The 23,641-nt window shown below is 34.8% G+C and overlaps 1 long non-coding RNA gene across 1 annotated transcript; it reads right to left on the bottom strand.

Annotated features, from left to right (window-relative positions):
• Positions 1 to 313: 313 nt before the first annotated feature.
• LOC112625085 lies at positions 314 to 22,169 on the bottom strand. The gene is made up of 3 exons (XR_003119517.1): positions 21,970 to 22,169; positions 12,396 to 12,454; positions 314 to 1,818 (listed from the first exon to the last, which is right to left on the bottom strand). It is a non-coding gene; the product is annotated as an uncharacterized LOC112625085 (long non-coding RNA).
• Between the last annotated feature and the right edge of the window lie 1,472 nt (positions 22,170 to 23,641).

Below are 23,641 nucleotides of genomic sequence, written 5' to 3'. Positions count from 1 at the left end.
AGAAAAATGAAACAGAGAGTGGAAAGTTTGCATGATTATTTATGCCACAGGCTTCTCCACATAAACTAACAGGTGCCAATTAGTTGTCTTATCCCTAGCATTCACCTGGACACAAATTGTCTCAAGAGTAGACAATTAAAAAGAAAGATCTTCTTAGATCTATGAAAATGTAGAATGAAACAACATCTGTCAGTAATGTGGTTGGTTGACATTTCATAATGGCAACAAGGTGAAAAGCAGGATACAGAATTTATTTCAGTTACAGAATATGCACAATCACCCAATATTTCTTGAAGAAACTTATTTGCAGGGATTAATTGAGAGACAAAAATCAATGCAACAAATATTCTTTGAGTGAGTAGCACGTAGATATAAGTAAGGAAGCAACAATTAAATTTTAGAGAGTCAGAATGTGTTACAGAGGTAGCAGGTAGCCTGGGTACATTGCTGAGACATGATTTCATTTTTTAATTTTTCAAATGAGCTCAGACAAGGAGTGTTTATGAATAATTAACATCAAAAAATTTAATTCTTGAGGGTCAAAATGATATGCATTGATGTCATTACAGTTCTTTTCAACAAAAATTTGCATTCTAATACAATGAATGAGAAATTAGAGTTGCTACTTCGACTTTTAGATATAGTAATGAACACCTTAAAAGCCTTCAATAAAAGTATTTTATGCAGAAGGTGGAGAAATATAAATAAAATATATATTTCAATTCATTTTCCATAAATAGATCGTTTCTTATCTCTTGATGTGCAAGTGAGTGGGAGACAGAGCACAAAAATATTTCAATTGATGAATATTTCTAGTAAATTCATCTTCTCATTTTCTCCAAGAATGCAACTTGATATAAAATACTTAAGTCAAAAAAATTATATAAATTCACCAAACTTATGACAAATCTGGCCCAGTTATCTTGTGTATTGGTTAGAATTAAGTTTGGTTGTAGCAGAACTCTACCTTGTCTGTAACATAAGAAGAAAACAATAGTATAACTCTCTCTTACAGGAAAGTCTTTGTAGGCATTCAAGTGTTGTATAACACTTTCATGTTACTGTTACTCTAGGCATTGCCTCTACTCTCAATCTACACTCATCTTGCACCAAATCAAATATACTTCCTATGTAAGTTGGTGTCTCCTATTCATCCATCACACTGCTCCATCTTTAGGAATGTGTATCCCTGTAGTTGCCACTTTATATGTGCTTTTTTCTTTTTGGTTCAAAATAGCCCCTAGGCTACATCCAGCTTCAGAGGAGATAGGGAAATAGTAATTTTTCTGGTCAGCCATGTGCCTAGATACTCTGCCTCATTCAAGCTAGCTGTGTAAAACATCACAATCAACAAAATCTTAGTGGTCCTTACCTCAAGAAATTTTTCATCTCATGGATTTGATGAACACATAGTCATATTATTGAGCTCATATGGTGTATTAGTTTTCTGTGGCTCCTGTAACAAGTCACCAACAAATGTGTCACTTAAAACAACAAAAATTTATTCTCACAAAGTTCTGGAAGCTAGAAGTCCAAAATCAAGGTGTCATCAGGACTGCACACCTTCTAGAAGCTGCAAGAGATAATCCCTTCTTTGCCTTTTCCACCTTCTGATGGGGGTTGGCATTCCTTGGCTTATGGCCACACTGTTCTCCACTCAGCTTCTATCTTCACATCACTTTTCTGTTTTCTTCCTGTTTTGTCTGTCTCAAGTTTCAGTCTGCTGTTTTCTTACATGAACACTTGTCATTGGCTTTAGGGCCCAACTGGATAATCCAGGATGATCTCCTCATTTCAAGATTCTTAGATTAATTACATCTGCAAAGATACATTTTCCAAATAAAATAACATTCACAGGTTCCAGGGATTATGATCTAGATATATCTTTTTGGGCCCCACCATCAATCAACCCATATGTTTTTCCAACTACATAAAAACAATTACATTTTTAAGCTCAATTATCCTTCCAGCACAAATTTCAGATAAAGATGTTTTTCATCACTATATATATATACACTTTCCTTGTTCTCATGAACTATAGGTAGTGAACAATTTTACAACCTCTTCCCCAAGACATATTACAAATGTTAATAAGTGAAATAATCACAATGAAGTACATTTAAAACATTTAAATATTTTACTATTTCTTTTCTTTCACCTTCTTAAAAAATAATTTCAAACAAAAAGGGAGTTCTGCAGTTGGGAGCAGAATGCAATCTGTATATATTTCTTTCGTGTCAGGCAAATACATACTCTGATTTATTGGGCCTTAATCTGGGATATTTTAGATTCCAGGACATAACTTGCACTAGATGCAGAAAACATTTATTTATTATTACTTTTAGCTGGAGAAAGAGAGATCTTGAATCCACTCAGTAAAGAAAAGTAAATTAAGTTTGTTTGATGAGGGGCATAGGGAGAGAGAAAAGAGAAAAGAGTTTCATGAGGCAAAAATTCCCAATATTCTTTGCAGCATATTTGGTTAGGATAAGATAAAATTCAGAAAATAATAAAAATTGGAACTTCCCATTCTATAAATAAAGTGGAGACAAATGATTCATAAAACAGCATATTGACATAGTATATTTTACCTTGAATTGTCCCTTGTATGGTACATACTATTATGTAATAGCATAGTAATCATGTTATATGAGAGCAAAATGTAAAAACAAGATAACCATATCTCTAAATTTTTATTATATAAGCTTGTATAAATAACTTTTTTGATCTATCCAATGCTCAAATTTTATGTGATGTTACATGAAGCATAAAAATATAGATAATTATGATGTGGCAAATAAAAGTTATACCTAATTTAACTAATTATAAATATTTATTTTAACTAATATTGAACATTAATATTCTTTAGACCTGTATAACATATATTTAATCTATTGGGACAGCAGGTTCTGAGGTAAAGGAATTCCTCATGGGAACAGTCAGTTTGGTGACTTGGTGAACTTCCCATCTCTGAAAAGAACAGGGATGGTTGATAACTTACTGGTGTAATTGTCAGGAAGATTTGTGACAAATCTAAGATTTTATAATTCACAGCAAATAGATGTGAATGTATAAAAAGAATTTAGCTTGGATTGAAAATACTCTGCATTGGAAGTGAATATTTTGAAGCAAAGGATAATGAAGAAAATCTTTGAGGAATACTCCATTCTCAATTGTCTGCAGATGTAGCATATTGCACGGTATGCTACCTATCCAGCAAGAGCCAAAAGCTTCTACCCTAGCTCCCCACTGTTGTATCTGGGAAATACCAGCTACATTTAACTACCTAATTTAAACTTCACTTGAAAGGGACATCTTCTGTATGAAATTATAATAAGCTTATGAATGTCAAATATTTGGAACTATCTATTATTTCAGAATATCAGCCCCCTCATGTCTTTCAGTGGGTAATTAAGGTTTGACTACAGTTTTATGTCTTTTTCTGTAAAAGGTATTGCTTTCTGACAGCTCCTTAAATTATCACGTGGAATGCAACTGTTGAATGCATAACTGAAACAGAGATATAGGATGTAAAAATCACACAGTATAATTTTCTAAAATGCAAATCACTTATATTCTACAGCTATTATGGAATAAAAATCCTAGTAAGAAAGTTGCACAGGAAGTTTCAGAAAGAAGATGGATAAAACAGATTTGCTCCCTTTCTGTCTGTCTCTGTTAGTGATTTTCCAGACACAGTACAGAGGTTCTGGTTTGAAACAGTTTTAGGCAGGGCTTCAGAGAGGTTTTATTCCATAAAAGCACATTATTTCCATTAAAGTCCACAATAAGAGCTGAAGGATATGCCATTCTTTCACGAGAAGCAACACTCATAAATCTTAGTAACATAAGCAATTCTAAAATCAAATCAAATTGGAGTGCAGAACCATTTGGGGGCTGCTTTTCACATTTCTTTTTTTTTTTTTTTTTTTTTTTTTTTTTTGAGGAGGCAAAGATTTTCAAAGAAATAGGACTGCATTTTCAGCCTACGTACTATCTCACATCAGTAATATCTGTTGTTTTTAACCTTTACTTTGTCTAAGTGATGTGTGAACATAAAGTCACCTGAGTGACCCATTAACGCACCACAAATTTTGTGATAACATAAGCAGACTAATGTTCTTGTGAACCAGTAATGAACATTGCTTCATCAGACTTCTTGATCTCCATAATTTTTCAAGGTCAAAAACTGAAATGTGATTTATAGTTCTATAAATTTCATTGCTTCAGAGTTTTGGTTTTCTCTAATCTCAGCTGTGAAAGGAGAGCTCAGAAGTTCCTTTGCAGATTTTCTTTTAACCAAAGAAATGAATGCATAAATAAAGCCCAGCTAAAACTTTCATGTGTTTAATGTCCTAGAAGAACAAAATGATTGGCTTGAATTAAAGGGAAATGTAATGATTTTTTTTATATGTTTTGCAAGATGAATAATGAAAAGATCGTGTAAAATAGTGTATGGTGTGACAAAAAAAAATCCCCAAAGTAGTATTTCCAATGTCAACATTTTCCCATGGGCTCTGTATTAAGCTCAGAGAAATCCTTTGTATATGCTTTGTAATTTTTAACTGGAAAGAAAAAGTGAAAGAGAAATATGTTACTTGGGCCATTAACTTGGCATGTCTATTGATCTCTTATAAGTAACCTGGAGCCTAGGGATTGCTGTAGTCAATATATATAGAAAGAAAGACTCAACTGGTGGGATTTCTTTATTAAGCAATTACCCTCTACCTTCTGCAGAGTAAATGCCAATGCTGCATGAAATTAACAGAATTCCACAGCTAGAAGTGAACAGAATGATTTGATACGTGTGCTTGGTATTTCTGGAAGGGAAAGATTTTATGAGCCTTGCAAGACAGACCAAAATTTAAAACTTAAAGAAGAAATTTGAGTTACTTTGGTTGAAACATTACTGTCTGCAAGTGTGGCAGTATGCTTTGTTTTTTCACAGCCTGTGGCAATGGGACGGTTTTTAACAGTAGGTAGCTAACCCCTTCAGTGGAAGTGGGAATTGTTTTGTTATCAGTTAGCCATTTGGCGAATATTCTGAAATTAGCAGGGCCTTGAACATTAAAAAGACATTATCATATCTTAAAGCGAATAATGAATGTGAGTTTGGCTACCTAAAAATTTATTTAAACAAACAACTTCTAGGTTTTTTTTGTGTGTGTTTTTTTTTTTTTTTTTGGTATGATAGGACAAATACGGTTTCTCTAACATTCTTAATGTGATACTCAACAAAAAATTCCAAAAGTTAACTCTGAAGTAGATTTTAGGAAGCAAATAACTGCAAGTATTTTAAATTAAATTTGTTTTCTTATAAGGACTGTGTAACAAGTAAATATACATAAAAGATGCTCTAATAGAGTTTTAAGATTTAAAGCAACATTTTAGACCCAAAGTTTGAGGGATATAGCACATTTCTAAAATTTTAAGTCAAGGGTAACAGAGTCTAGATATCGGAAGCTCAGATATTCTTGCTTTGACTTACCATCTATTAACTATTACTGAATAATTCTGTTTTTCCAGCCCTTACGTGTTAAAAAATTATAATGGGTGAATGATATTAAATGACCTTAAGTTTTCCTTCTATCACTAAAATGTTTTAATTATGTTGATTAAAAATAAAACATGATTTAACATACAATATTTACTTTTCTATATAATCCTTAAAATTTGGGCAATTTATAAAGCAAAGTTAAATACATGAAAACTTCCATAGTGTAAACCATAAAGTTTCTGAGACAAATCCCAATCAATTTAGAACTTTATTTGGTCAAGACGGAGGATGCATGGGAGACAGATCTGTACCTTTCTCCAGTGATGATTTTCAGGGCTTCAATATTTAAAAAGGAAAAGCAGGCTGGAGGGGAAATAGGGAGGGTCTGGTCACATTACTGAATATACTTGTTGCAAGATAAAAGAAGTAGTAAGGAAATAGTCAATTATGTATTTGTCTCACGCTCTGTAAATAGGCATTTTACCCAAGATAAGGTGAACATAAAGTGGAGATATTTGACCTTTAATTTGTAGCTATCTGCTTAGGAACAAAAGCAAAGTCAGTTGCTTGCATGACTCAGCTTTCAGCTTAATTTTTCCCTTTTGGCATAATGAATTGGGGTCCCAGTTTTTATTTTCCTTTCGCAATAGAGATTACAGAAATACCTCAATTTTGCTTTAGATTATCATTAATCCAATTATTCATTTATTGTGTCAGACATTCGGTATTATAGGCAGGATCTTGTAATTCAGTCAGAAGATATTCTACAAATACATAATTATATGCAATGTAGTAGATGATGCATTAAAGACAATTTAGTATGGTGAGTAAGAGCACAGACTCTGGAGTCATTCAATCCCTATGTCTGCCAGCTACCTGCTGTGTGAACCTGGTCAAGTTGCTATAATTCTCCAAACCTCAGTTTCCCAAAATGGGGATAATAATGATGATTAAATGAGACAATTCTTTGTCTCATTCTTAAGAAATATTTAATACATGTTAAGCATTGAGCTCAGTTATGCTCTTGGATTTGCTAGAGGAGCACAAAAGGGAAAAGTCAATTGCTATCTGCTTAATTCCAGGAAGAGGAGGTGCAAGGAAGTGTGATATTTGAGCTGGCTTTGAAAGAAGAGAGGAAGTTAATTGTGTAGATTAGAGTCAAGGGAAGTGCAACAAAGATAAAATACACACACATTTACTGAATTAAGAAGAACACATTCTAAGTTAAGGGAATGTAAATGGTTTATTGGCTGGAGAAGTACGTATGTATGTACTGGTATAAAAAGAGAGGGGTTGGAAATTGACTGAGGCTACCGCTTTAACATAAATGTGAAATGCTATGAAATACCTTGTGTACCAAGAATTTGGAGTTTAATCCTTCTGGAAACATCAGTGAAGCACCCAAGGTTTCCACATAGTAGTAGGATGACAGTATCAAAAGACTTACTGATGTAGAAAGGTCATGTTCAAGACAGTATGGAAAACCGATGAATGGAATTGAGATTGGCAACAGTGAGACGCCAGTTAGACTATTCCAGGCAAAAACTGATGGAGGCCAAACCCAAGGTTGAAATAGTAGAAATGGAAGGAAGAGAGATTTAAGAGAGAGTTCTGAGGTAAAAAGATGCATGTATTAGGGATCTCCAGAGAAACAGAAGCAATTGTATGTGTGTGGGAGGCAGGGAGAGAAAGAGACAGAGGGTGGAATTTATTTTAAGGAACTGGCTCACATGATTATGGAAACTGTCAAATCCAAAATCAGCAGGGTGAAATAGCGGGCTGGCAACTCAAGAAAGAGCCAGAGCTGCAGTTCAAGTCTGAAAGCTCTCTACCAGCAGAATTTCCTCTTGTCCAGGGTAGGTTGGACTTTTGTTCTATTCAGACCTTCAACTGATCATATGAGGCTCACCTACATTATGGAGGGCAGTGTGCTTTACTCAACATCTGACTTAAATGATAATCTCCTCCATAAACACCCTCACAGAAACACCCAGAATAATGTTTGACCACATATCTGGGCACTGTATCCCAGCCAAGTTGGCACATAAAATTAACCATCATGGGCATGTATTGATGATTAATTGGAGAAAACAAAAATGAGGAGAACAAGAAGCTGAAAATGAATAAGGTGTCCCTCTTGGTACAGGAAGAAGTATTATCTGAAGTAAGAGAAAAGGAAGAGACCGACTGTGGATGGAAGAGTTAGAGTTGAATCATTTTGATTGATTATATTGAATTTGAAATGACCGTGGATAATCCAAGTGAAATGTTTCTTAGAAAATTTGAGGTATTGGTCTGAAGCTTAGATAAGAAGACAGGGTTAAGATAAAGACTCAGACTAATACCCAGCATCTATATGAAACTTAAACAAATTTACAAGAAACAAACAAACCCATTAAAAAGTGGACAAATACAGAACAGACGTTTTTCAAAAGAAGACATACAAGCAGCCAACAATGCTACAAAAAAAAGCTCAACATCACTGATCATTTGAGAAATGCAAATTAAAACCATAATAAGATACCATCTCACACCAGTCAGAATGGCTATTATTAAAAAGTCAAAAAATAACTGGTGCTGGCAAGGTTGTGGAGATAAAAAGGAATGCTTATACACTGTTGGTGGGAGTGTAAATTAATTCCACCATTGTGGAAAACAGTATGGTGATTTAATGAGCTAAAAACAGAACTACCATTTGATTTATTAGTGGATATATATGCAAAGGAATATAAATTACTGTATCATAAAGACACATGCACACACATATTCCTTGTAGTACTATTCACAATAGCAAAGACATGAAATCAGCCTAAATGCTCATCAATGGTAGACTGGATAAGGAACATGTGGTACATATACACCATGGAATACTATTCAGCCATAAAAATGAATGAGATCATGTACTTTGCAGGAACATGGATGAAGATGGAAATACTATTCAGCCATAAAAAAATAATGAGATCATGTCCTTTGCAGGGACATGGATGAAGATGGAAGCTATTATCCTTAGCAAAATAATGCAGGAGCAAAAAACCAAATACTGCATGTTCTCACTTATAAATAGGAACTAAATTATGGGAACACATAGACATATAAAGGGAAACAACACACCCTGGGGCTTAGTGGAGGGTGAATGCTGGGAGAAGAAAGAGGATTAGGAAAAATAGCTAATGGGTACTAGGTTTAATAGTTGTGCGATGAAATAACTGTGCAGCAAACCCCCATGACCCAAGTTTACCTATGTAACAAACCTGCACATGTACCCCGAACTTAAAATGAAAGTTAATAAAAAGAGAGTAAAAACTCAGAAACCAATGGTCTATTCAGCTGAGAACATAGATAAAATTTATGAAAGTAGTGATTCTCAAACCTAAAGCTCATAAGAATCATCTGTGAAGTATTTTAAAAATACAGATTCTGGTCCCCACCCTTGGAAACATTAAGTCAGAATTTTCAGAGCTGTAGCTCAGGCATTCAATTTAGCAAGTCCCATAAATGCAGCCAAGTTTGAGAGACTCTAGCTTAAAGTTTGAAGACTGCTAGCTTAAAGAACAGATCATGAAGCAAAATAAGAGACCAAGGAAAAAGGATAAAATGTAGAGAGTAGCATATTTTAAAGAGAATAGATTAGGAGAACCCATAAAAGTAATCAGCAGGAAATCAAGGAGGAAGAACGTTATCTGGAAACCAAATTAAGGAAAGCTGGGCTAATAGTATCGAATGCAGAAATTATGTCAGTAAAGATAAGGAATGTGAAAGACATTCAACTTAGTTTTCTGCAATTAAAGCTCATTTTGATCTATTACTAGCAAAAGGAGTATTTGGGTCTTAGGAGTAGTAAACTCCGTTTTCTATTTCCCAGTCCCACTTTCATGTTCCCCAGAACCAAAGGCAGCTTTTTTACCAGATGGCAGCTGGCCAGGACTTTTTTTTTTTTTTTTTTCCCACTGAACTAGGAAGTAAGACAGGCACAAAACAAGATATAAAATCAAAGAAAGAGACTAAGTAAACCATGTCATAGACGTCAGCCTGATCATTATGTTTAGAAACAAGCAGGATGACACGAAAAAGTCACTGTATGTATCTTCCAGCTGGAAAATGTTTCTAACTAAAGAAAGGAGGCCAGAGAATTTTCAAAAGAGTTGTTGAGACTATAAGCAGTAAAGGGAATGTTACAAGTCCTACCTCAATGTCACTACAACAAATATCAGCCTTATGTCAAAAGCATCCTGCATTCACTTTGCCTTACATTAAGACTTTGCCTCAGAGCCAAGTCCTAAAGGGAAGATGCTATGGAACCACAATTACGATATAATCAAAACTTGGCTCTGAAAGCTTAAGTCCATGCAATTAAATTTCCCAAAGCCAACCAGGCCATTGTCTCCTCTGCAGGAGAACAACCATTCATAACATTTTGCCCTCACTCTGGTAGGCCAGTATTGTCTGCATTACTTCAGTCAGGAAATTAATAGAAATTCACTGGAATTGAACACATAATTGCACTCTGATCCACCAGGTCCTACCCACTGAAGTAACCAGTACATTTGAAACATTATTGGGACATTCAGAAAGTCATCCCATACAGAAAGCTGGGATACCTGTACTTTACTAAATCTTTAATTTGCTAATTTAGAGGCATATATATATAAAATATATAATATATACCATATATTATATACTATATATCATACTATATACTATATATTATCATACTATATACTATATATACCATATAATACCATATATTATATATACCATATATAATATATACTACATATTATACTATATATTATACATCCTATATACTGCATATTATACTATATATTATACATAATATATAGCATATTGAATGTATATATTGTATATATTATATACACTATATATCATACTATATTATATATTTTATGACATATAGCATATATAATATAGCAAATGTATATATTCTATAGTAATCTACTATCTACTATATATCTATGATATATAATATATACATTTGATATACTATATATGCTATATAATATATAGTTATATGTGTATATATAATATATAGTTATATGTGTACATATAATATATGTATATATTATATAGCATATATAATATATAATATGATATAATAGTATATATAATACATATATTATATATGCACATATTATATATGTATATATTATATGTATATAGAATACATATATTATATATAATATATATTATATATACAGTTGAGAAGTCTCTTGCTTGAAAAAATGAGTGATTCTGTCTTCCACCTTTTGTGATACATATATTTTTTAACTGAGAGTAGTTTCGCTCTTGTCACCCAGGCTGGAATGCAATGGTGCAATCTCAGCTCACTGCAACCTCTGCCTCCCAGGTTCAAGCAATTCTCCTGTTTCAGCCTCCCAAGCAGCTGGGATTACAGGGGTGATCCACCACACCCAGCTAATTTTTGTATTTTTAGTAGAGATGGGCTTTCACCATGTTGGTCAGGATGGTCTTAAACCCCTGACCTCAGGTGATCCACCCTCCTCGGCCTCCCAAAGTGCTGGGATTACAGGCGTGAACCACCACACCTGGCCTGTGATAATTAATTATATTGGAAACATTTCCTGCTTTGGAAGACCATCTGAAACAAAATTTCACCAATAATAATATATTAATGAGAAAACGTGGCTGGTTTTAATTCAGAAGACTCTCATTACTGCCGATATCTTTATTATACCGGTCAAATTAAATGGTTCTGGAAAGCATCATCAATTCACTCTTTCAGTATTTCTCTAAGTCAGTCAAATGTCTATTTCCTTCTAATTCAGTTCTTCTCCTATGTAGTAGAGGCATAATGCTGAAGCTAATGCTTTCTGTATACCAGAGTTTAATCAAACAAGCAACATTCAGGTACTGATTTGAAAATCGTGGTCTTCCCTGATAAAATGAGCTCCTCCTCACAATTCAAGATTGCACCATTCACTTTCTATGTTTTCCTAAATTACTAAGAGTAAGACCCATACACATGCGGTAAATTCCTACACAAATGGTCTGTTTATTATCTATTAATGACTGCCTTAAATTTCAACCCACCAGGATGTCACTGCAGATTAAAATTGACAGCCAAAGGGGGCTTTGGTGTTCAATTCAAATTTTTGAATTCATAGATTTGAATGAGAGAATTGAAATAGAGAAGTAACTTGTCCAGCATCCCACATCCAGTAAGGGATAGAGCCAGGACTTGAATTCAGATCTTCTTGAGTACACATAAGCTTTCTTTTTCCTACTATGTCAAGGTACTGCTATAATTCTCTAAGCAGTTTATGACTTCATGCTTCTTCCCTGTCTGACAAGTTCACACTGCCCCAACTTGCATACATTTTTTCTTTCTGTGCAGTTCCTTAGCATCTGCCTTTTCATTTTGCCCCTCCAGAAACTCCATTCTTCATCTCTTAAATGTGATTTATTTCTCAGTATGTCTGAACACATTTACATTTCTATCCTGAACTTCAACCCTGTCATCAAAAATAATATTTTGCCTAGTTTTTTTTCTCAGAAGCAGATCAGTTTTGCAGGGATCTGAGGTAATCCGCACTTAAAGTTTTACTCTAGGGTGACCCTAGTCTCTGCAAAAACATATTTTTCTACCTTGGTCTTTGGGTTATGAAATTCTTAGTGGTATGATGGAAAGATTCAGGAGAGCTGAGAAGTTATCATGGATTTAATATATTTTTGCGTGCCCAAAAATGCAGAGCCATGTTATATTTAGACTATTGCCATATAAAATAGTTGTTTATTGCTTCATATAATGTATATGTTATATGCCAACTCTGATTTGAATGGAAGTGTATTTGTTCCATGATAGATGTTCTCCTAATTCTAGAACTCTAAAAAAGAGAATATGACATGAGCAATAACTCACCTCATAACTTCCAGAAACTTGTTCATGTATATTACAGGGTTCCATTGAGCTGCAAGTAACTGTAGAAACAGACATACATATATTGGTTCACCTAGATATAAAAAGTAAGCAAACAGTAATATACATTTATACTATTTAATTATAAAAGCAGGTTTTTTGTTAATTTTACATTAACTATCCAGAAATGTCCAAAGTATTGTTACTGAAATCTCAGTTTTAATTACTAAATAGTTAAAAAATATAAGATTTATGTATTTACACAATTTCATTCCTGTAATCTAGTCAGAAAAGGATAAGGGACCAATGGCTGAAAGCTTGGGAACCCTTGCATCATCCACAGCTGGCTTAAGACAAGAAATCAAACAAGGTAGCTTATAAAAATCAAGAGTGTAATTTTAAAACTAAAAATAAGTAAGTTAAAAATATATTCCTTTATAAAAAAGATAGACTTTCACATTCAAGAAAATTCACTTACAATACTTTTATCCAGTCACTTGAAATTCACTGTGGGAATGTTTCATGTGTAAATCCTCACACTTTCTCTCACTAGATACCTCATAAAAGCAGCAAAACAGCAACAGCAAACAGAGGCCATGTGTACGTCCTGGAAAGCAGCCTTCTCCTTGGCGTTGATTAATGATGACAGTTCAAATCTACCTCAATCTCTCCCATCACATTCTTAATGCTGAAGAGCTGCTTGTATGTTCCCTTAACCCAGCCACAGGGGATTTATGGGTGTGCACACATACCAGGTAAGAAAAACAGAAGGTTGGCAGACCCGAGTAAAGGCAGCAGATGCAGTTGTAGACACCATGGTTAGCATTAACAAGCACAGAAAAAATATTTCTATTTTCCTGTGAAGCTGAAGCACAGACTGAACAAGATAGACATACAGATAAAGAAGGCCAACCACAATAGCACTGTACCAGGAAATATATTAGGTGCCCATCCAATTATCTTACGTGGTCAAATACAAAAGTAATCCGTGTGCAGGGTCAACGGTAGCCTTCATTCCTGACTTTTTCTGGTGAGATTTTCATTGAAACCTGAGTCCTCTTTCCACATTAAAATGTCTGCTTTTGAAACTAAGTTACTACTTATATGAACACATCAAAGAGGCATTAGCATGAAAGAGGGAAAGATCATTATGTCATCCAGCTCACTTCCTGGCCAAGTAATGAATATCGCCCTCATTCCTCTTCCCAAAGTATTGGTCAAATCCTGTTTTTAAAGCCTCAGAGATGGGCATCCATCCTCTCCCTCAGAGGATATTTATTCCACATTTTAATAGTTTTCACAATTAGGAAACTTTTCCTGAAAGTCTGTCCAATTTTTCTTTGCTTAATTTCTTTCCATGGCCATTTAGTAATGGCTTAGAGTTCTGAAAATCTTTCAAAGGCAGTTGATCTGGAAAAGGGTGACGGAAAGTGTGCATGATGAGACTGGGGGGAAGCAAGCCTATCAGGAGCATCTGAAACCACTTGGATTTCCACTATGACTTCTGTGTTTACCTTATCACATTATCATATCTATATATAAAACCATGAACTGGAGTTTGTAGAAATTATCAGAAATCTTCCACAGAACACTGTTTTTTGGCTTGAAAAAAAATTAACACAGGTCATAGAATAATACTAGGGAAAAAATCAGTTATTTGTAGCCAACTTAACCAAGCGTGTGGTCCCGTTTTTTTCCCACTATAGTGGGTGAAGGTTGGTGAGGGCATTAAAGGAACGAGTAAACCAGAGAAATAATTTACTCCTCAAAACAGTCTTAAATACCCAATTCAAGGGAATCAAAATTTGGTCACCTAATGAGAAAAAAATGGACACATTTTGAAGAAGTCATAACTTAATGCTCTACATTCTTGGATTTTATCTCTCTAAGCCCTTCATTTCTCCTACCTTCTAACCAACTAAACACAAAAATAACAATAAAAACTCAAAGCATAAAAATGCCTTAATTGAAACAAGAAGCATTTCTAGTCATTTATAAAAGTATAAATGCCTAGAATACAATTACAAATCAAATTTAATACTTTGTGTCATTTTATGTTCACCTTTTGAGGAATTAAAAGATATCCAATAATAGAAAAGATATCCAATATATTTGGCCATAGAGCATCTTTGGAGGGCATAGTGTTATTTTCTGTATTGCGATTTTATCTAATATATCCACGTGATTTGATATAACATGTGTTTCCACCAAACCCTTAATAAATTTATTAATTTAAATGGTCCCTTGAATGCAATTTAAGTACATAAAATTAGTTTTAAAGTAATTTTGAGCGCTTCTCATTATAAACCATTTAAAATGTAATAGAACTTTCATTAACTGCAATATCAGGATCCACAGTCTTGTTTTCCTAATGATGACGTTTATTCACGATGACTTCAGATACTAAAAATTCTTTTTCATTGTTAGCTGACCTCTGCATAACCTTTCTAAAGCTTATCAGTGAACATTTTCCAATCTCGGGGAGTTCCTAGGTACAAGGGGATTCATCCTGGTGCAACATTCCATGCTCTTGAGGATGCTAATATGCAAAAAGTGTCAGGGTCTGTTAAAGTTGCTGCTAACACAGTCGGCAGGTCATTGTGCAGCCTAGAAAGGGGCACTTTCCTGTGGCACAAATGAGAAATATTGCAAATAAGTACCTCATCTGAGCAGACCAAATAGAGAAAAATGCCTGCTCTTCTGGGCTGAGGCAGAGTCCAGATAGGACACAGAGAATGGTGAACAGAGTGCTCCCTGGGTTTTAGCTCATCGTACCCACTTGGCCAGGTGCCTCTGTTCAGGACATAGGGTACACAGCCTATGCAGTGGCTCCAGATTCCACATATCACCTGAATTACAAATCAATCTGATGATAGGCAATTTCGGAATGCTCAAAAAGGACTTTCAAATCCTGCGTTGCCTAGATTCTGTTTTGTAAAATAGGATCTAGTTCCATTGTAACTTGAAAACTGTGATTTTTAAACTGAAATAATCAGACACAGTATCTTCTCTGAAGGCTTTTATCAGCATAAAATAGTGGAACAATTAAATGCTTGGAAGTTAGGTAAATTTGTAAACCAAACTTTAACATGTGTGGTGAGATATTGGTCAAGTTACTTAAAACTCTCTTAACCTTTCCTGATACATAAAATTGAGATACTAATGGCTGATGGGAGGACTAAATGCAATAAAATATGAAATGCTTGTTAAATAGTCCATGGAACATAGTTGTATACAATACCTGGCTTCAATCCTACATGGAAAAAAGATAGATATATAATCATCTGGCACATAAAGTTGACTGTTCCTTTCATTAAAGCCTGATTTTGAATATGAGTCATTGTGCAGTTGCTATGGAAATCAGTGAATAGTAAAGGTAATTACTTTAACAAATTCTTTCGTAGCACATTCACTGCAAAATACTTCTGTCTCTAAATAGTCTGAGGTATTTGGTTTCTCTTGGAACGTTCTCTTAAATGTTCTAAGTATTTAAATTCCTTCTCTCTTGCCCCCAACCCTCACACTGGACATGATATTTATTAATAAAAACAATAAATTAGATATTCTCAGAGATTCACAGGTAAGACTAAATGAACCCTGTCCTTTTATATGTATGTTTAACTCTGAACAAACCATCTAATACTTTGACTCTGCTTCTTATATATTCTGCAGCACAGTTTAATACATCTTCCCAGTCAATTCACAGATATTGCTGAGTGGATGGGTTGAGGTAGGTGCACATAGTAGGTATTTATTGTCTGCAGGAAATTAGCCTAGCCAAATACATAGTACTAAATAGTTATATAGTGTCTTCTTTTTATAATTTGGTTTTATTGTTATCTTTCTAATAAAATACTTGTTCTTTCAAATTGAGTTTATATTATAAACATATAAAGGTTGAAGAGTGTTTTATGGGCTTCATGACAAATAAGCTATATTAATTTTATACAATATCTTTAAAAGTCATATCTGTTTAAATGTTTCGCGTTTTGTTTTTTTTTTCCTGCTAAATAGAAAGGTTAATTGGTTAAAAAAGTTCTGATAGAGGAGAGCCCTACTGAGAGGCTGGCCTTAGAGGTAGAATAATAATAGTAGTAGTCTGAGAAAGCTATAAAGAAAGCGAAGTATTTTCTTATCTATACTTCTTGGTCCACAACAATCAGTCCTGCCGTGTACATGTAGAAACCAATATGTTGTGAGAATTATCAATGATCATGCGAAAAGTAAGCATTCATGATGATTCACATTTTTTTAAAGCATGTTCTAACATTTTACTTTACAAATATAAAGAAGGAAGAGCTAGATGTTTCTGTTATTCTCTAAGATATTTTTTAATTGTGCCAATATAATTAGAATATGGAGTTTTAATACATAATTACAATACATATTTAATACGCCTGTCAAAGATTCATCATCCTCAGGATCCTTAAAGGAATTTTATAGTCATATGTAAAAAAAAAGAATTACAAAACAAGTTGTGTTCATTGACTCAAAAAATATTTATAGAGTCCTTATAATGCATTGTGACATTTGCGTGAGGACGTATGTTAAGTAAAGTCATCATGCTGACTTCCGCCTTCTTGGGGCTTTCAATCAGGGAAGATCCTTATTAATTACAGGATCACATAAAAACATACAATTGCAATTCTGTGAAATACTCTGAGTGTGTGGCATGCAGTTCAAAGTCCCTGGGGAAGGGAGAAGTATAAGGAACTAAAGTAAACCAGTGAGGCTGAATCCCAGACGGCAGAGTTTTGGCGAACAGGTTACGGCTTTACATAAATATCCTGTAAAAGATAAAAAGCCACTGGAATTATTAAGCAGCAGAAACACTAGATTTTTCTTTTGAAAAAGTAATTCTGGCTGCAGAATGGAGAATGCCTTGGAGAGAGAAAGACTGAAGGCTAATGCAGTAGTTCAGATAAGAGACAACCAGATTTTAATCTACACATCTCCATCAGAACTCTTTTTGCACATAGCTCCATGGCCTTGCTGCCCTAGGCAACAGTCAGCAGGCGGCCAAACATGTGAGTGAGCCACAAGAACAACTTGGCCCAACCCCACATAAATTGTTGACCTATAAACATAAGCTAAATAAATACATTTGTTTAGCAATAAAAGAATAAAAAGAAGTAACTCCTCTTTTTAAGGTCACTGATGACCACCACATTGATTAATCACATGGTCAAGCATTCGTCATATTACCCAACTGCTCAGGGGCATTTGATGCAATTGATCACTCCTTCCTTCTTCTTTTTTTTTTTTTTTTTTTTTTTGAGAGAGAGTCTCACTCTTTCACCTGGGCCAGAGTGAAGTGGCCACAATCTTGGCTCACTGCAACCTCTGCCTTCTGGGTTCAAGTGATTCTCCTGCCTCAGCCCCTACAAGTAGCTGGGATTACAAGCACCCGCCACAACTCCTAGCTAATATTTTGTATTTTTAGTAGAGACGGGGTTTCACCATGTTGGCCAGGCTGATCTCAAACTCCTGACCTCGTGATCCGTCTGCTTGGGCCTCTCAAAGTGCTGGGATTACAGGCGTGAGCTACCGCGCACAGCCCACTCCTTTCTTGTTGACATTACACCCCTGTCCTGCTCTGATCTTCATTGTTGTTCCTCTCAATCTTCTTGGCTGTTGCTTCTTGTCGTCCATGGTAAACTGCAGTACTTTAGGGCTTTTTTTTTTTCCTCACATATTTATCTTCTCTCTTTATACTTTTCTTGGTGATCACATCCAATCCCATGATTTTTAATACATCAACACACTGAAAACTTAAATTTTAACTTCATTTCTAATGTTATCTAAACTAAATTTGTATCATATGCCAGTTATGCCAAAATATATCTTGAATCTGATCTCCACTGCTGACACTTTATTTCAATCATTCAATTCAGGTAACTTCCTACATTGTCTTCATTTTCACCCTTGCTTATATTCTAATTTCAATACAGCATCCAGAGTGAGTCTTTTAAAATATAAATCATCAGGCAGGGTCTTCCCCCCCCCCCCCCCCCCCCGACCCCCTGGCGGAAACCCACCACGCAGCCTTCTCTCCTGCATCAGTTGTGCTGATTGGTTGCAGCGCCGCATCTCTCTGCGGTGGAGCCCCAAGAGAAAAGTAGACCCTTGGCCACAACCACTGCTAAGGTCCCTTCCTCTGCTGTCTCCAAGTTGGGGAGGGCACATAAACCCTGAGATTGCCCCAGAGTTGTGGTGGGCAGCCCGGGAGTGCCAAGCCATGAACGCAGCCAGCTCTCAAGTGGGGAAGGAACTCACATTTTCAGATCATTGATAGGGAGCATGGCTGCAACCTTGGGGAAATGTAAGGGAGCCACAAGACTGAGCAAGAGCCTGCTGACTGACCATTATGCCTAAGCACCACCTAGTGAATCACACTCCAAAGCTTCAACACCAAAAGTACTTCGTTAGCATACCAGCCTGTGTACCAAAGACAAGAAGTCAGCTACAAATGAAGACCCTGCACAAAGCTTTGGCCCTCTGGAAACATCAACAAAATATAAATCAAATCATATTACTCTTTTGCTCAAAACTTGCAAAAGTCTTTTAGTCTTCTGTTTTGTTTTTTTTTTTCTTTTTCTATTTTTTTTCTTTTCTTTTTTTTTCCCTTTTGAGACAGAGTTTCCCTCTTGTTGCCCAGGCTGGAGTGCAGTGGCTGAGATCTTCACTCACTGCAACCTCTGCCTCCCAGGTTCAAGTGATTCTCCTGCCTCAGTCTCCCAAGTACCTGGGGTTACAGGCATGTGCCATCACGCCTGGCTAATTTTTGTATTTTTAGTAAAGACGGGATTTCGCTATGTTGATCAGGCTGGTATCGAACTCCTGACCTCAGGTGATCCACCCTCCTCGGCCTCCCAAAGTGCTAGGATTACAGGCGTGAGCCACTGCACCCAGCTTTCTTTTACTTAGAGTCTTACAAGTAAAATCCAAAATTCCTACCACAACCCACAAAGTCTTAAAAGCTGTGTAATCTAATATCCCTGTATCCTTTGTATCTCTTCCTTGCTAATTCTATTCCTTTCTAGTTCTGAAAAAGCTAAGCAAGCCCAGGGGATTTTGCATTTGCTGTTCCCTTTACCTAAAATGTCCCTTCCCTCCAATGTCACAAAGCCATTTCCTCCAATTCTCTCATGTCTTTCCTGAAATATATTTACATGTAAACTTTATCGACCACTCTTGATAAAATCATACCCCACCTAAATCACCTCCTAATGCTCTTACTTGTTTTTTTTTTTTCATGAAATTTATGCCACTATTTATCTCACATGGAATTTATACCTCACTTTATTTATGTATTTATTTGTTTATTTTATGCCCCCTTCCTTAAAGATTGTGAGCTCTATAAGACCAAGGAGTTCATTTTAGTTGTTACTGTATGAGACAGTATATATTGCAGGCATCTAATATAATATCTGTTGAATAAATAAATGAATAAATATATAAAATCAGGTTAAACATAAATTGCTGAGGATTTTTACACTTGCATAAAGTGTACACTCAAAAGATTACAGTTATAAATAATTATCTATACATATTATTATATTTAACTGTCAAAAGTCCCCAGGAGGTAAAAAATATTAGTCTATTTTGCAGATAAGAAAATTGAGGCTGAAGAATAATTGGAAATGTGTCCAAGATTCCACAGAATGCATGTGTTTGAGTATAAGACCTATGTCTTACAGTTCCTTTTCACACTATCTCCCATAAACAACCTGAATATTGCAAGCAGTTTGACTGGCTTTGTGTATTCAGGTACTTACATTTAAAAATCCTGGCACAAAAGTAAGGTAATTGCTTGTGGAATATGAGAGGGATAGAGTCAGAAAAACTTCCCGTAAAATTCTGGCTCAAGCAATAACCCAGTTTGTGACCTTGAACGCACTTTTCACTTCTCAACTTCAATATTTGCCTCTATAAAATGATAATCTTAAAATGTGCATATTACACAGTGGGATACGAATGATTAATGGTTACTGTCTGCAAAGAATTATCTAAGTGCTAAATAATATTATGGTTACTAACAGGTTTGGAATTCTGGTTCAGAACTTTTGGCTGCTTATTCAAACCTTATCTAAACCATCTTAAAATCTTGAGTCTTTAAGACTGGCCTTACTAAAGCTTTTTCCTTGCTTATAGTCTAAAGTGATTTCTTAAGAAAAGAATTTGTCTTATGAATCTTGTGAAATTTTCAAATTTCTGCTTTTAAAGTCATCCTTCAAAAGGAAGATAAGAGGCATTTATTAGGAAAGCAAAACAACCTACTGAATAAGGGATTGCTTTTGACCTTGACATTGGTGTCAGCATCCCGTGGTAGATGCTGCTAATTTTTTGAATCAGTAGTTGAGCCAAATTTCACAGTATCAGTAAAATTTCTGAACACTTTCTGCTTACAGGAATACAAAATCCAGGTACAGCCAACAGGAGAAGAACCACTGGGAATGGGGAAATTTTTAAAAGCATTCAATGTAGCCATTCAGTAACTTTCCTTTATATGGATTTTAGATAATTCACTGTGGTGTCAGTCTAAGCACTATTTTTCTCAATGCAGAAATTATTTCGACAATCATATCATATCACATATATCACATATCATTTACTTAGATATTTACTGATTGCTTAATGGATGGCAAGGACTTGTTAGACATTGGACATATAGAAATAGAGACATACCAAACATTACATTAAAATGTCAATGGAAGTAAACACAGGAACTGGAATGAAATTACCCAATTTAAACTAAGAATATAACTCCTTTGGCTTTTGAGAAACACAACAGACTTAAGCAACAGAGTCAAGCCAAATTGCCTGGTTCAAGTTCCAGCACTGCCACATATTAGCTGGGTGTCGTTGGACAAGTTATTTAATTTCTCTGTGCCTCATTTCTCTGTTACAAAACAGAGATTTTAATAGAATTTACCTCATAAGGCTGTTGTGAAGATCAAATTAATTATTATGTATAAAACACTTGGAAAATCTTAGCAGAAAAAAAGATTTTATATAGCTAATGGTTTTTATTATTATTTCAAATATAATAGTCTTTCCATGGTAGCAACATAAAATCCAACATCTTAGTAAAAAAAAGGTTGAAATAACTATATAATATCTCTAAGTAACTGATAGTGTTAATACATTATTAACATGATTGAATATTTATGAGTTTTATTCGGGACTTAGCCACTTATTAGTTGTGTGAACTTGGACAAGTTACTCAACCTCTCCATAATTCCATTTTCTCAACTGCAAACAGGGGGTAATATTTGTACTTAGCTCCCAAAGTTCTGATGAAGGAGGTTTAAATTAATTAATAAAGTAAAGCACTTTAACAGAACCTGGCACATTGAGCCACTGTGTTAGTTATTGTTATTATTACTAATGTCAGAAAATATATTACAATCAAAAGGAAAGCGACCAGAGTTCAATAAGTAATTAACAATAATCATCAAATATCAAAGTATGAAGTGCTTAATCTGAGACAAACATAATTATTAGTAAAGAATGATCAATGAAAAATAAATATTTGTGACGCTTATAGTCAATGGAGTAATAAAAAAATACTTACCAGCTGACAGTTAATAGATAGCATGATCTTTTTGGAGTATCTTTTTGTACAAGCTTCTCTGGGTAGACATCAATCTTTTCACATTACCTAGCACCTACCAAGTAGCCTGAAGCACTTAACAAGCTGTTACATGGGGTGGTTTAAAGTAGTAACAAGAAAAGGAAAAAATAAAAAAATAAAAAGCCAGAAGGAAAAAGTGCATTCTGTTTTGCTGAGTTGCACAACCTGGCTGATGGCCTAGGAACTACACTGGAAGTCGCTGAGTCTGGTTTAAATGCTTAACTCTAAGTCCCAAGGAAGTTCGAGAATCCAATGTCTACCAATATTTTAACATAACTTACATAAATCTTCAGTAAACATCAAGTATGTTTGGGGGAGATAAGTTTGATTACTTACTGGCAATGTGTAATTACAAATTCTCCTTATATTTTCACAAATGGAGTTATTAGAATGATCACTTCCCACTTTGATGTGTGTAGAAATTATGACTCCACTTATAGCCCTATCCACTCACCTCTCCTGTTTTTTCTAAACTTACTATATCCTTGTTTACAGCCTCTCACTCTCCAACATATTACTGGCCTAATTTCAGCTCATTCCTAAGAAGAGATAGTATTTCCAGATCTGTGCACACTGAAGATATTCCAAAAAGATTTCACCCTTGTTAAGTCCAGAATGATAGGAAATTTCCTAACATTGCAGTAAATGCACAGGCTTTTATTTACTCATCATGCTTGTTGACAGCCATTTCATGCTGGAATGGACAGTCTAGGGGTGACCTGGCTCAGAATCTAAACACAGAATAGCTTTTGTGGGGCAGCACAAATCTTGCCAAATTATGTGTGGTTTCCCCTTAAAAATTGTTTATTAAAAGTCTTACCAATAGCGAGGTGTAACCCAGAGACTTTGGCAATGAAATTCTACTCATACAAATCATAGAAACGTGTGTCTTTAGGATTTTTAAAAACAAAAATCTCAAATCAGTTTATATTTTTGTCGCATTTACACTTGTTAAAAAAATTTAAAAAGGTAATCAGGGCCTCTTTTTTGTTACACAGCCAATAACGGTTACGGTCAAACGAGTTTTGATTTAGATAAAAGGCAAATTGCATCTCCATGTCTGGGATGAGCTTGTAAAATTCATGAGTGAAGCAGAAACTAATCCTTGATCTGCTTCTCCTCCTTTCTTGTACTGCTGGGGTGAGAACATAGCAGCAGTTATAGAATCTGCCTCTATGTTAAAGAAAGTTGTGAGAAGTTGACATAAAAACTGCTAAAAACCTTATATATATATGTTTATAAAGGTATATAAAATTATAAACCTATATACATACATATGTTTTTGGTTTTCTAACTTTCTTGGTTCCTCAATTTCTACAAACTCTCAGTTTACTTTAAATTAAGAGTTATCAACAACAATAACAAAAAAATGGTAATCCTGTACTCCTAGCTAAGTAGGTTTTTCTACTCCCAATATTATTTTGTCAGTGATAACTCACATACTGCTGCTTGATAAAATAATCTCTTCCAGATAGCCACTTGGTGACATGAAATCATTTAGAAAGAACCAAATAGATATGTGGAAAAATATTCAAGAAAATGTTTAAAAGAAAATAATTAATGTTTCTTAGTAATCGAAAAGTTGACTTTGAAAAAAAAGATGAACACATTA

This window comes from Theropithecus gelada, chromosome 5, assembly GCF_003255815.1.
Source record: "Theropithecus gelada isolate Dixy chromosome 5, Tgel_1.0, whole genome shotgun sequence".
Classification (NCBI taxonomy): domain Eukaryota; kingdom Metazoa; phylum Chordata; class Mammalia; order Primates; family Cercopithecidae; genus Theropithecus; species Theropithecus gelada.
Note: the sequence above shows the minus strand (reverse complement) of the source record. Positions and strands in the feature narration are given on the sequence as shown.